This window comes from Pteropus alecto, unplaced genomic scaffold (assembly GCF_000325575.1).
Source record: "Pteropus alecto unplaced genomic scaffold, ASM32557v1 scaffold60, whole genome shotgun sequence".
Taxonomy (NCBI): Eukaryota; Metazoa; Chordata; class Mammalia; order Chiroptera; family Pteropodidae; genus Pteropus; species Pteropus alecto.
Genome location: NW_006430726.1, coordinates 1408605 through 1423573, shown reverse-complemented (window position 1 = coordinate 1423573; position 14969 = coordinate 1408605). Strand labels below are relative to the sequence as shown.

Sequence of the window (14969 nt, the reverse complement as noted above, 5' to 3'; positions counted from 1 at the left end):
CATTATATCTTTTGATTCACTCCTAAAAGTAGGTGTAATAAGTGTTACTAAGTGAAACGATGGATTCTCTAATTAAGTGCATCACACCAAAATATAACCCATCAACACCAGGATAATCTCACTATATCCTTTCTGAAGTATTGTAATGCATCTGTAGGACTGGCTGTCTCATATTTTCTTTTTAAGTTGAACAAATACATTGCTTTCTATAGGGAGGATGAATATGAGGGAAAGTGATCACACACAACATTTCTATTCACTATACCTTTGCTACAGGACATCTCCAATTTTTTTTTTTCTCTTTGCCCCTATTCTAAGCCAGGCCAGGAATCTGGCTATGTTTTAGAACAGTTATGTATATTGCTCATCTTTGGAGCAGTAATACACATCCAAAGAGTATGGGTGAAGGAATTATAAGATTCTCTACAAAGTGATGTCCAATAGCCCCAAAGAGTGACTAGGAAGATTCTTTAGGATTTAATATGAGCCAGGCTCTGTGATGAGAGCTTCAAATAGGGGAAATGTGGTAGAGGAAGTAGGCTCCTGTTGGAAAACAGTGAGGAAGTAGATAGAGATAAGATTCAAACGCAGTTCTGTCCGAAGCCCATGTGGTTTCCATCACACCATGCTGTCTTCCTATGCACTTAAGGAAGCTACTCCACTTATGATCCCTTATCAATACCATTGGTGAGCAAAGATGAGGCTGTGCTGGATAGTCTTTGTGTTTCTGAGCACACATAAGTAATATCATTATGCATTAATGATTTGATTTGCCATTTGACTGTCTTTGGAGCACTGGACTCACCTATTAAAAATACTAAAGAGGAATAATAGAGTATATGCTTGTCCAATTCCATTTCACTTTTTCCAATGCCTCGTTCATAGTACGTGATCAGTAACTACTTTTTGGTTAGTAGATTTGTTGGTTGGCTTGTTATGTGTTTGAAGCACACATTTAAAGAGTTATCTTTGGGGTGGGAGGAAAGTCCTCAAACATAAGACAGCTAGGGAAGAATACACAAAGAGTAAAAAAGTAACACATTGCAACACACACACACACACACACACACACACACCCCCCAATATCCCTCGCACACAAATTGGAAAGTTCCAAGCAGGGGGATCAATATAGACGGACGTAAGAAAAATGTTATACAGGTAGTTGGACTGAGTCTAGCCTCAGATGATTAGAAGTTGTGTGTCTAGATGAGAGAGGAACATTAGCCAGGAGAATAAACGTCACAGGTAAGATCGTAAAGACAAGAGTGAATGTGGTGTGTTCTTGATAGTGTATGGGAAATCAGAGACTGGACTCGTGAGCTTAAAAGCGATAATGCATCTTCATGGAGTGGCCTCAGATGCTGAACATACCTTAAAAAGATAGGTTAAGGATTTGGGTGGGGCTTGTCCAGGGAACTCTTGGAGGTGCATTAAACGAGCTTGGGCAGTAAAGATGAAGTAACAAAATGGATGCCGTAGGATTTGACAAGTCTACAAATTCGGCAGGGGTGCTGGAGAGCTACAGAGAGATGCTGGGAACTCAAACGAGGAGAGCCTGGCCTGTGGTGATAACGGTGTGCCGGCACAGAAGAAACACACTTTTAAGAGAGAAAGGGCTCAAATCATAGTTCTGCCATCTTTAGCTCCGTGTACTGGGGGAAATAACTTAACCTCCTAGAAAATGAAAGTCCCCATCTGTAACGAAACCTCATTCATAAGGCTTTTGTGGGTTTTTATTTAAATCTCGCACAACATACATTAGCACTGATTCTGGACCACTGCAATTACTTTGTCAGCTCGAGCTGCCCTAACAAATAAAGACCTAATGGCTTCAACAACAGAAATTTAATTTCTCATGTTCTGGAAGCTAGAAAGTCCAAAATCAAGGCTAGAGTCTGGCTTCTGGTGAGGGCCGTCCTTCTGATTTGCAAACGGCCTCCCTCGTACTGCTCCTCACATGGCCTTTCCCAGGTGCATGCATGTGGAGAAACTGAGCTCTCTTGCCTCTTCTTATGATCTCATCAGATCAGGACCTTGTCCTTATGGTCTCGTTTAACCTTACTTGTTTTCATAAAGTCCCCATCTCTAAATACAATCATTGGGGGACAGAGCTTTCAACATATGAATTTTATAGTGATGCAACTGAGTCCACAGCAGCTGACATGTGGTCGGTGCCCACGACAGTGAAAGAATCAGCATGGAAACTGGCCAGATGTAGCCCCTGACTGAGAAGGAAAATGAAGAAAGGGGACAAATTAAATGGAATGTCGAAATTCCAAGCCTGAGCAGCTGGAGGAATTGTGATCTATGTCATATTGATCCTTCCTACCTTCATCTATTAACCCTTCTCTTCTAATTTCCATTGCTAAATAAACAGTCATTGGCGGTCTTTGTCAAGTAGGACCTTTAAGCACTGATCAACACATATCTAGCTCTTTATCTCTATTAAAAAAAGAAGACTCATTCTGGTTTGTATTTCCAGGAAAATTCTCAGATGATCTCAGGATATTCTTATAAGTAACTGTTTTTGTCATGGAAGAAATTCAGCATGCTCCTTATTCAACGTGAAAGTCGAGGAAAAGAGATTTTTTCATTACATTCCTGGGACTTTAGTGAGATTTCTAGAAGTTCTATCTGTTTGGCTTTGCCTCTTTTCCAAATTATGGAAAAGTAATTAGAGGCAGGCACGTGATATCCTATTGCATGTCCACAATGAATTATGTTTAGAACTTGTAAGGAGGGTGGCGTGTCCACGGACGTGTACGGGTGTGTGCACGCACACGCACGCTGTCTAACGACTCCCCGGTACATAGCGGGTAGCAAAGGAAAACGGAAGGTAGAGCTTTATGTGGTTTTGCGAACACAGTCTTTCCTTTTCGCTTGCCTGGGAAGTGATGCTTCTGGAGATACTGCCAACAGATGAAGTATCATTTCCGCCACGTTACTGAGAAAAAACAACTTGCCGTATCTCTGCACTTCCTTTTTCCATTCATTGCTGCGAGGGTTACCTTTTACGGTCTCACGCACAGATATAAAGGTGAGGTGGTGCTGGGTGTGGGAAGATGAGGCTGGGCAAGGAGAAGAGAGAATCCTCATCCGCTAGATACCTATTCTGTGAGGTGCCCTAGGCTCTAGCAGATAGCAAGACTAGAGAGACAGACAGGTGGAGATATTGGAAGCTCAAGGACAGAGAATTGAACGAATCACATTCCTTAGTCTATTACCCTGAGCGCATATGAGGTCCCTCTCTCTTGTGTCTACTCATTTATCCCTTGACTACGTTTTCTACTCCTATCCCCTTTTTTTCTCTCCATAGGGAAATATGATTTTACAGATCAAAAAACAGTTAAGAAAAGTCAACTAAATTAAGTAGGCTTTTCTAATGCCCCACAACACATTAGTGCAAGTGCCTGGATTGAAATCAGATGAAATGTGTGTTCCACTGAATACGCTTATTTTGTGAAATCCTCAAAGGCAGACGATAATAATGTATACCAGAAAAATTTGGAACCATGTGACGTGTTTGTCTCACCGGGAATACGCTGTTGGGATGCCAGGTCAGGAGGTAGCAAGTGTGTTGAGTGCCTGTGTGGACCACGTGTTAAAGTTTTAATACCCTTTATTGTAGAGTAAATTATGAACCTTAACTAATTGTGGTTAACAAGCATATTATAGCAATTTTTATAGAACAAACTTCAGGCTTTCCTGAAGACTATGTTCTCTAGGAGATGAGCAGGGGGTGGAAGGAGGGTGTTAGCGGTGATTAACATAATTAAGTACTATAATCAAACTCAGAAGGTTTACATTGTAACCTTCCTCCCGCTAAGTTAGCAGCCCAGGTCTAAATATTTGAGTTCTGTGTCTATGATTATTGTTTAAATAGAGTTTTTTTGCAGCCTTTCCTCCCACGCCATGAACTCATTTCATAATAATACAAAATTTTGGAAGAAAAAAAAATCTCAAGATTTTTCAAAATGTTCTGCCATTTTTATCATGATGACAAAAAGTGGACTGAGGTAAAAACACTATTTTATATTTGATCAGTGAAGTATGATATGTAATATAAAATTAATTTATCAGAGCTTTCAAGAATATTCATAAACCATGTAGACAGTTTACTTTCTCCATTTAATAAATGGCATGAGTTATTTAATATTTAATTTCTGATTGAAATTAAACCGTGAAATTAAACATTGCTTTTCAGAACTACTGTGTGGAATCATTGCATTTCATACTTAGAAAACAATTTGTTTATTTTTTAATTTGTGAGGTGTTTTCAGTGTTCCATTTGCAAGCCCTTCTGCACATAGGTGCTGTTTGTGAAGATAGTGTTTATTCCTCCAAATAAAAGTCAAATCAGATATAATCATCACTAAGTTTTCTCTTGTTCACATTGGTTTTCAAAGCGCTAGAGACACCTTCATGTGCTTTATGAGAATGTTGATCAGATCGGTGCATCTTAAATACCCAGAGAAAATGCAGGCACATCAGTGTTCCTGATGCTTCCTGCCCATAACCAACATCACGTTATGGGTATAAATTAAACAGCATATGACTTAAAATAAAATAATTTAAAACGGTGTAATGGTTGCATCCCCATAACCACTAGCAACTGAGGGATAAACTGAGTGGTTGGGTCATTTAATTCATACCACACGATAAACACCTTTAACAGTAATTCAGTCACCATGCATGGAAAGCTTACCAAGCACAGAGCACTTTACATGGATAATCTAGTTTGATTTTCCCAATAACTCCATGAGTTTGGAACTATTTTCTATGTCCATTTCAACAAGTGAGGAAACATAACCTCATCAAATAATAATGGTTGAGTGTTTACTGTGAGGCACGGTTCTAAGCTTTTTAAATATGCTCATTTACTCCTTAGGACAACCTAATGAAAGAGGTACTATCATTATTCCCCTTGTATGGATAAGAAAATTGAGACTTAAACAATGTAAAAACTCCTCTAAAATCACATCATTTGCTGATAAAAAGAGCCAGAGTTAGTCAGATCATCTGACTCCAGAGTCCAAGTTCTGACCCAGCTATGCTCACAGGAGGCAGAACTAGTATTCAAGCCAAGCTTATCCAAATCTGTATACTTGATATCTATCTATGCCTTTAAAGAAAATGAAACAAAAATTCTACTACCACTTGTCATAGTATGAACCTATTAGAACACTACATTCGTGGTCGCAAATGCTGACCTGCCGTCACCACCCTACCCAGCTGAAAGAGCCTTTCGATATTTCTCCTGGAAACGCTTCCTTCTCTCCTGGCACACTACGACCACCTGAGTTTCCTCTGGCACCCCCAGCCACACAGCCTCATTCTCCTCTGCTAATTCCTCCTCATCCCCAGCCCTCGAACACTTGAAGTGCCCCAGGACCTGGTCCTTGAGTTCTATTTCTTGTCCATCTCAACTTATTTCCCTGAAAGGGTCCTTTTAAGCATGGGTATCATCGCCCAAGTCATGGAGCTTTAGGTGATCACCCCAGAAGAATGGGGCAAAGAAAAATAAAACCCCGCGAAGGAACTCCTGGAAATGCTATCGAATGAGGAACGACAGACGGTGTGTGCGTGCGCATGTGTCTGTGTGTGCGATGAGAGAGCCTGAAATCTATGTGACATCTATGTGACATGACGACGTAGCATCAATAAGCTCGACTATGCTAATCACGTCGCTACGCGTATGTGTACCGAATCACCTTAAATATATGTCGTACACCTTAAACACAGACAATGTTTAGTTTTAAATGTATTATAAATGGATGATACTACTGAATACTCACACTGTAATGAGGAGAGCCAGAGGAGATACGAGAAAAGTCACGTGCAAGTGAAAAGTAGAGGGAGAGACGAGTGTAAAGTCAAGTTCACGATGAACTACCACACTTGACGCAGAGAGGAACGTACAGAGAGGACTTAAGAGAAAGCAAAGTTGGCAGCAGTGTGTACTCCTAGTAAAAAATACCGACAGAGAGTCCTAGATACAGAGAACAAACTGGTCATCTCCAGATCGGGGAGCGGGGCTGGGTCGGGGGCATGGGTGGAAAAGGTGAAAAGGATTAGGAAGTACAAACTGCCAGTTACAACAATAGTCACAGGGGTGCAAAGTCCAGCCCAGAGAATATAGTCAAAAATGCTGTGATCACTGCGGTGTGGTGTCAGGTGGGTACCAGACTTATCAAGGCGACCGCTTTGTAAGTTACACAAATGTCGAATCCTCGTGTTGTATTGTACCCCCTGAACTAATATAACATTGTATGTCAAATCGAACTGAACAATAATATTTTTTTTTAAAAAAGAAAGTAGTTCTCATAGAGCAGTGCCAGAGTGAGCTAAGGGGTCTATGGTAACAAAGGAAATGGAGTCCACTACAGTTTTGCACAGGGGAGGAGACAGGAGTACACGATGACAAAAGGTGTAAACGCTTTTGCTCACCTAGCCATTCAGTACTTATTCAGCATCTACTACACACCTAGGATGATTCGAAGGACTGGCTACATAACACCGAACAAAACAAAAAAGATAAGTCCTGTCTTCCCCGGGCTCCATGATGATGGGCTTGATGAAAGTCAATATTTTTACGAACGTGTGAGGAGTCCTTATACATGTAAGACAGGTGGCATGCTAATTCCTTCTTTTATTAGATGAGGTTTACCTTTTCCCTAGCTTATTGACTATGTTTGCAAAATAAAACACTACTTTACTCATTTCTATATGTCACTCCAATACATTAAGATGCCTAAATTTGTTTAATATTAACTATGGGGTGGAGTAGGGATAATAGGATTTGTTGATCGTTTGCTGTGGTAGATGAAGAAAAAAAGGAAGGAGAAGGAAAGGAAAAGAGGAGAAAAAAACGTGTGTTTCATCCTTCTTTCTGGTTCCCTTAACTATCTCCATTCTCCCCATCCCCTCTTTGAACCATTCACGAGACTAGGAAAGTTCCACCTTTGAGTCTAAGCCTCCTGCTTCATGATCTAATCTTGGTTCTCCCAGGATTCTGATGACACGGTGTGTTAGCACACCCTCGGCACTATGCTGCATGATCATTTTTAACAAAATGGGTTCCCCTTCTAATCAGAAGGACTTTCAGAATCGTTTCATGATTATTGGCAACTCTTGGTTCATTATGAGTACACAAAACTCCAAACGCTCTTTGCCTAACCTCCACCTCTTTTCCCCAGTACAGCCTCCCAAAACACACACACGCACGCACACACGCACGCGCACGCACGCACGCACACACACACACACCACTTTCTAAAAACACCAAATGTGAAAAATATATCTTTTCCTCTCCTCAGTGATAATTACCCCACTTCTCTACTTTATAAAGAGCAGGCAGGCTGAGATCCTCCTGGCAGAATGTCGTCATTTGCGTTTCAAAGCAGGCACAAAATTAGACAGCATTGTGGGTAATGGAATGCAAAGGATGCGGAGCTGACACCTTCTTAACAAAATTAAACTGTTAATATGTACCTGGAATTCATATGGGGAAGGAGCATGGGGTTCAGTTATGGAGCCCCTCTTCCAGCACCGTATTCCCTGGGAGGAGTGCGGGGGGAGGCTCTCAGACTCATGGCATCCCACCATCCCAAAGCCTGCTGACTGTCTCTTGGGATGGTACTTGGAGGTCCATAAACACAGTCACAAACTAATGTCTTCACCTGGGTGAATCAATTTAACTTAAACCTGAATATAAAGTTTGGTGACATCGAGTTTCTTGGTGATGAACTAGACCTCATGCAGAAATTCTCCTGGGAACCATGACGTGGGAGTGAGAAGTTAGGGGCACTTCGAAGGAAGAGAATGGAGTATTGAGGCTGCAAAAATCCTTGCCTGCGCTCTTGGTATGTCATGTTGGGGGCTGGGGGGAGAGTGTCCAAATTCCCCCCCAGCTGAAATTGCAGTTTCTTGTAATTTAAAGGTTATTATTGCCGAATGTTTATGTCTTTCTCAATGAAAAGCTCTATCTACATTGGTGTTTAAACTATCCTTGTCGACGGAAAGACCGCTTTGGGAAAGGTATGCATTAATCTAGTCTGCTAAAAAAGTAAAAAGTACACCTAACACTTAGATCTAGTGTCCGAATACTATCTTCATGAATAGCACCAGATACCCTTGGAAACAGGCTGATTTCAGAGATGAATCAGGGAAAGCACGAGATGAACTTAGAATGTATTGCTGTGCCCCAAATAAAGACATGCTCAAAGAATGATGGGGAAATGTCTAAGAGATATGTGAGCCAGTACGAATTTCCACCATGCAAATTTAGGGTAATTTGAGCATCAAAATAAATAATAATACTCATTTATTATAACTCATTGAAAAAAATAGTAATCAATGAATCCATAGAAATGTAAATTAAGTAATTAAGGAATACTTCTTCCGTATAATAGAATGCTGACTAATAAATATAGAAGAAATAATGGAATTTGAAAATAACCACTTGGCTTCTACCATAATTATTATTTCAGGCAAAAATCATCAACGGATGTTAAAATGGATGGGTGAATGATGAAAAGAACACATATAGTCTCATCTGCCCACAGTTACTTATTAATTAAAAAGGGAAAATCATAACTTGATAATGCAGAAACTTGTCAACCCATGCCTTAAATCAAAGTGAAGCATCATCAATAATGGTTTAAATACACGTCATGTGCCTCTAAACATGAAGCAGAGATAGACAAAACACCATATCTGTGGTATTCTTGCCAAAAGAACGTAATCCAAGTTTCCTCACAAGAAGACATCAGGCAAACCCAGGTTGAGAGACATTCTCCAAAATAACTGGCCTGAACCCATTTTTTTAAAAAAATGTAAAGGTAATGAAAAGTAAAATAAGTTCAAGGAAGTATTCTAGATTAAAGCACATTCAAGAGATTTGACAACTAAATGAACCTTATTATTCTGAATTGGATACTTTACTCAAGATTTTTTTCCCTTTTGCCGTAAAAGGCATTACTGAAACCATTAAACATTATTGTTACAGTATCGATTACCATTGATTTTTATAATTATACTGTGATTATATACATAAATATCCCTGTTTTTTAGGAGATGGACACCAAGCTATTTAGCAGTAAGGTTGCATTATGTCTGCAACTTATTCTCCAATAACTCAAACTCAGAAAAAAATAATTGTGTGGGTGGGCGTGCATGTGATAATAAGAGAAAGGGAACGATGTGAGAAAGCATTAGCATTTGAGGAATTTCAGTGAAGGTCTGTGGATATTTTTTGCAACTTTTTTGAAGGTCCGAAACTAAAGATAAAAGGTTAAAGTATACGAAAGGCATGTCACCTGAGATTGATAGTACCTTACTCTGTTTTTTTGAAAATTCGATTCTTTGACCTTCTCACGCTTACTATTTTAAAGAAAGCTTCAGTCTTTTGGTGGTCTGAAAACCTAAGATTCGGTCTCATCTTACTAAAAGGAGTCCACGAGAAGTCTAAATTACTTATACAACAAAACAGACATATTGAATAAATCTATAATTTGTCGGCAGTGGTCTGTCTACAACCTTCACGATGTGCCTTCGAGATCCATTTACTAATGGCACGAGTTCCCAGAATGGCATTTCAGGGCTTGCCTAGAACCCTTGGCTCAAGTTCCCCCTGCTTTTTTGTAAGCATCCCAGAGAAACAGCAGCGATGGATCAAGGGCAGGACAGAGAACAATAGGATAGAGCTTCTTGCCTGAGAAGTTCCGGTGAGGTTTTCTGTGGATCCTGATCTCTTTTTTGGGGACAACGCTCAGTACTACGTGAAAAGTAGATGTCAATACAGAGGAGAGGTGATATGACAGTATATTTTTCTGTGGATTATCACCCCTAAAGATCACTGGAAACATGGGGGTGGGGGGGTGAGGAGAAGCAGCATGGAACAAGGAGCAGAGTTCGCAGACTGTGAAATAAGGCAGATCCTTATTTAAATGTGGGCAAATCTTTAACCCACTCTTAACCTCCGTATACTTATCCATAAAAGCATGAACACTGATTGTTCGGGGGAATGTATTTCAAAGAATAAAATAATTAAAAAATGTGGGATGTGCTATAGATTCTCCACTCTTCCCTCCAGGTCTGAATTTCATCTTTCTCCATCCTGCCTGGCCCTAGACGTCAAGAATCGTTCAACAAAGCTTCCTTGCCCTGGGCTACCGGTGGGGTTGGGACAAACTGTGGCATCATCAGGGGATGAGGAATTAGTAAGAGAAAGAGGTGCGATATCTAGTCTCCCATCTCCCTTAATTGTTTGGCGGTGGCTGCACTGTTCTAGCGGAAGCAGCCCTATTGGACAGCCAGCCCTTCCTCTGCAGATACAGCTCACAGGGTAGGGCGTCTCTTCCTGAGTTCTCCCTCTCCTGCTCACTAAGGATACTGCCTCCCACTATGGCTTTTCCCATCTTTTGAGTCCTTTATTCCTGCCTTTGTAAGCAGTCCCTCTATCAAATGCTCAGTGACCCCTGTGCCATGTGCCAGCTGTTTGCTGCTAGGACAAGTACTGTCCTCGACCAATCCTGGCCCTCAGAGGAGGCCACTTCTGCAACTCTTACTTCCTCTGGCTCTGCTCTAGACCAGTTAAAAACCCTCTTATCAAGGGAGGGACAGGCTCTCCAATGACTCTCTGAAGTTCGCAGGCGACTCTACTTATGATGCTTATGCTTTTGAATAACAAAATTATTATCAGGCACCACTTTACTGACTTTTAAATAAAAGGCAATCTTGATGATTAGATATGGGGTCAGGGTTCTGAAAACAAACAAACAAACAAACAAAAGAAAAAAACAGTCCACATTCTGTCCATTTGCATTCCTGGGGCCCTGTGCAGACAAGATGAGCTGGTTCACATGATGTGATTTTTACAGTCACCCCCTCTTATCAGCAGAGTCCCTTATCCATGGTCTCAGTCACCCGTGGTCAACTGCCATCTAAAAAGACTCAATGAAAAATTCCAGAAACAAACAATTCATAAGCTCTACATTGCGTACTGTTTAGATTAGCAAGATAAAGTGTCACGCCATCCTGCTTCATCCTGCTCGAAATGCACATCATCTTTTCCCAGCCTCTCCATGCTGTAGTTACTCTCCGCCCATTAGTCACTTAGTAGCCCTCTTGGTGATCAGATCAGCTGCTGTGGCATCTCGGTGCTTGTGTTCAAGTAAACTTTATTTGACTAAACAATGGTCCCAAAGCACAGAGCAGTGATGCTGGCAATTCAGATATGCCAAAGAGAAGCCGTAAAGTGCTTTCTTTAAGTGGAAAACTATATGCCGACTTTGCTACGATCTATGTTAAGATCAAATCTTCTATCCACGAAATTGTGAAGAAAAAATAAACGTGGGCTAGTTTTCTGAGAAAGACAGAAGCCACGTTCACATGACTTTTATTACAGCATACTATTATAATTGTTCTGTATTATTGTTACTGTTAAATTTTTACTGTGCCTAATTTATAAGTTAAACTTGATCATAGTTATCTCTATATAAGAAAAAACATAGTATATATAGGGTTCGGTACTACCCATGGTACCCACTGGGGGTCTTGGAATATATCCCCGTGGATAAAGGGGGACCACTGTATTAAGGATTGGCAATAACATTCCCAGGTACCCACTGGGGGTCTTGGAATATATCCCCGTGGATAAGGGGGGACCACTGTATTAAGAATTGGCAATAACATTCCTTAATATTTGTTTTACAATAGCTTCAGGCAAAAGGGAGAAAATGAGCAAATGGGTTTGATCTAGTAAGACTATGATTATTGCCCTTCCAGCGGGATTTCATGTCTGTGATCTAATTTGTTTTCTTAGTTTTTACTTCCATAGATTGCATAACATCTGAAACCCACCTTAATTTGCTCCTTGTTTCTGGCATCTTCCCCTCCATGGCACTGAACATCTGGGAGCATTTTACAAGGCTTTCCTGTCATCTGCCAAACTGCGCTCACATGTGTCTTTCAGGAGTCCAATTTTCTCCAGCAAGTAATTGGCCAATGCAGAGAAACAAAGTATCATTTTATTTTACATAATGGCACTATGTAAAATGATTCACTAATCCAGTGCTGAAAAATAATAATCACAAGTTGGAAGATTTAAAAAACACATGTGAGAAGATAGCACCCAGGGAAATCTAGCTCTTAGTACTTACACAAGCTCACTCTTGCCCCCTGCAGTTTGCTGAGGGACAAAAGAATCCTTTGTAATTAGCCTTATGTTTTCCTTGCAAACTTTAGCTGAAATGTTCATTCGCCTTATAAGGAGCTGTCAGTGCCTCCGGGAACACACCACGCAGCAATAGTATTTAGAAATGGCTTTGCTTCCACATAATATATCTCTGTTCTTCCTTTAGTCTCCACTTCTTGTTAACGGAGAAAACTATCCAGAAAAAAAGATGCAGCCTACGACTTATTATGGATTACTATGTCCTGTACTTCTTACCATTTGAAATAAATGTCTATATCAAAGGAAGATACAGCGATAGTTAGTGCCTTTCCCTGGGTAGTAATATGATTTTGAAAAATAGAATGACTAAGTCAGTAAGTTGGGCGAGCTTATCTTATTGCCGGCAGTTTATTTTACTAATGATATTGCTGAGAAAACATCCCCTCCAGAGCCCTACAATTCAGCACCCACGCCACTGGACAGTTCCCTCTCAGCCAGCATCGACACGCCACCACCTAGTTGAATGGAAATTAAGGATCAAAGAACGGTTTTCTGTGGTGACGAAGACCTCTAGAAGCCTAAGCCTCTCTACACTCTACTACAAACTACTCTTTTCTGGCTTGAAAAAAAAATTCTTCTTTGTCCCCTCCCTAACGGTACAAGGTAGAATTTCAAACACATCGCAAACCTACCCCTGAAGTGGATTAGACATATCAATAAGAGATTTAGGGACAAACTCAGGGTTTCACCTATTTTAAAAGGTAAATGGACTAACTCCCACCCTCAGTGAATTAAATAACAATGAATGGTTTTATTAATATCATGGTACATTCTAATTTATATCTCTGAGCTGGTATGAATTCTACACCTGCCATTATCCAAGTAGCGATTCGCATTCTCAAGTCCATCCTACAAAGCTTATATGTCTGAAGTCAGTAAGAGGTCATTTCATCTCTGGGCATCTCAGACCATCCGATAGGTCTTCCTGAGCAAACTAGGTGGTATCAGATATTAAAGGATATAAGTTCTCTACATCAAGTCAAACCAGGACACTCACTCACACTCACTCACACTCTCTCTCACTCTCTCACTCTCTCACTCTCTCACTCTCTCACTCTCTCACTCTCTCACTCTCTCACTCTCTCACTCTCTCACTCTCTTCTCTCTCTCTCTCTCTCTCTCTCTCTTTTTCAGTAGGGAATTATTTGAAAACAGCTAACAGAATAAACACTGCCCATTCCTTCTACCATTCATTGTATGCAATACTCATTATATTACTTTTTCAAAAAAGTTATTATTATTTATGCCTACAGCACCTAGTCTTCCTAGGTGGTCTCCCATCCAAGTACTAACCAGGCCCAACCCTGCTTAGCTTCTGAGATCAGACATTGGGCTTGTTCAGGGTGGCATGGCTGTAGACTATGGACCGTGGCTCCACTGAGGCGTGAACCCAGGACCTTCTGTGTGTAAAGCAGATGTGCTAACCACTACACTATGGAACCACATCCTCATTATATTACTCTTCTTACTATTCTGTAGACAAACCACTGAATCTGTTTTCACTTTTGCAGCTTAGAAATAAACTATAAGATTCTAGGTTTTCTGTTGATGAGAGCAAAGCAGAAGTAAACTCTTTCCTATCTTACTCTGGATTTTATATTTCCACCAAAACCAGCGAGTTGTCCTTGAAACTTCAGCAGGTTCAGCACAGTGGTGTTTATTAAGCTCACTGTCACTTACAACCCTACATGAACAACTGTGCATCTGCCAAGGGTGTGTGTCCTTGGTTGGGGGCTCTTGAAGCAGAATTTATCCTTATAGCTTCACATCATACAGAAAAAATAATTAGTTGCAGCTAAGTGCTTTATTTTTTTAATGTATACAAACTGGAATATGACAGAACTTAAAGCCGTGAATATAAATCCTCATACAGGTTGAATAAGAGCCGTTAATCATCATACTTTGAAGATATTCCTTCAACTTATAACAATTGCACTGCATTGTACTATCATTCAGCTCATAGGTCTCCATATTTTCCCATAAACATAAGATGAAAGGCTTGGCAAAGATTTATTTCTTCATTTATTTATTGATTACCTCCCATGCATCAGGCATTGTTCTAGGTGCTAGGAATATAGCTTTCAACAAGACCGATAAAGTTCCTTCTCTCATGGGTTGTACATTCTAGCTGGGAGAGACGGCCGATACTAAATTAAAGGTGTCATACTAGTAGTGACTAGGAATGCTACTTTAGGCAAGGGGAAAAGTCTTGCTGAAATGGTGAAATGCAAGCTGAGATTATGACATTTAAGCTGAGAGTTGAATGTCAAGGAGGAGCTGGCTATGCAGCGATCTGTCGGAAATGCATACCAAGTGGAGGGAATTACTAGTGAACAAAGTTTAAGTAGGGAATTATCCGTCTTAGGCTGTTCGAGAAACAGAATGTCTGGTCAAAGAACAGACAATTTCTTTGTTTCTTTAATCTAGTGGCTAGTAACCATATAAAACGTAAAATCAGATTGGAGCATGAATAAATCTCAAAATCATTATACTGCGTGGAAAAAAAAAATCCCAAAGGGGGAAAATAGAGTACATACTCTGATTCCATTGATATAAAAATCTAATATTCAGGGACTAAAAGCAAATCCTTGGTTTTCTGGGTGAGGGATGGATTATAAAGAGACTCAAGGATATTTGGGAGGATGACGGAAATGATTATAATTTCATGAGTGTATCTATACATGCTCAAACTCATTGAACTGCATATTTTTAACATGTACAGGTAACTGCACAT

The 14969-nt window shown here is 40.3% G+C and overlaps 1 protein-coding gene and 1 pseudogene across 1 annotated transcript in view; both read right to left on the bottom strand.

Moving 5' to 3' along the window:
- The window catches only part of AGBL1 (ATP/GTP binding protein like 1), a 505804-nt gene that overhangs the window by 137902 nt on the left and 352933 nt on the right, over window positions 1-14969 (bottom strand). The window lies entirely within an intron of this gene.
- LOC112484127 lies at window positions 13480-13595 on the bottom strand (annotated as a pseudogene).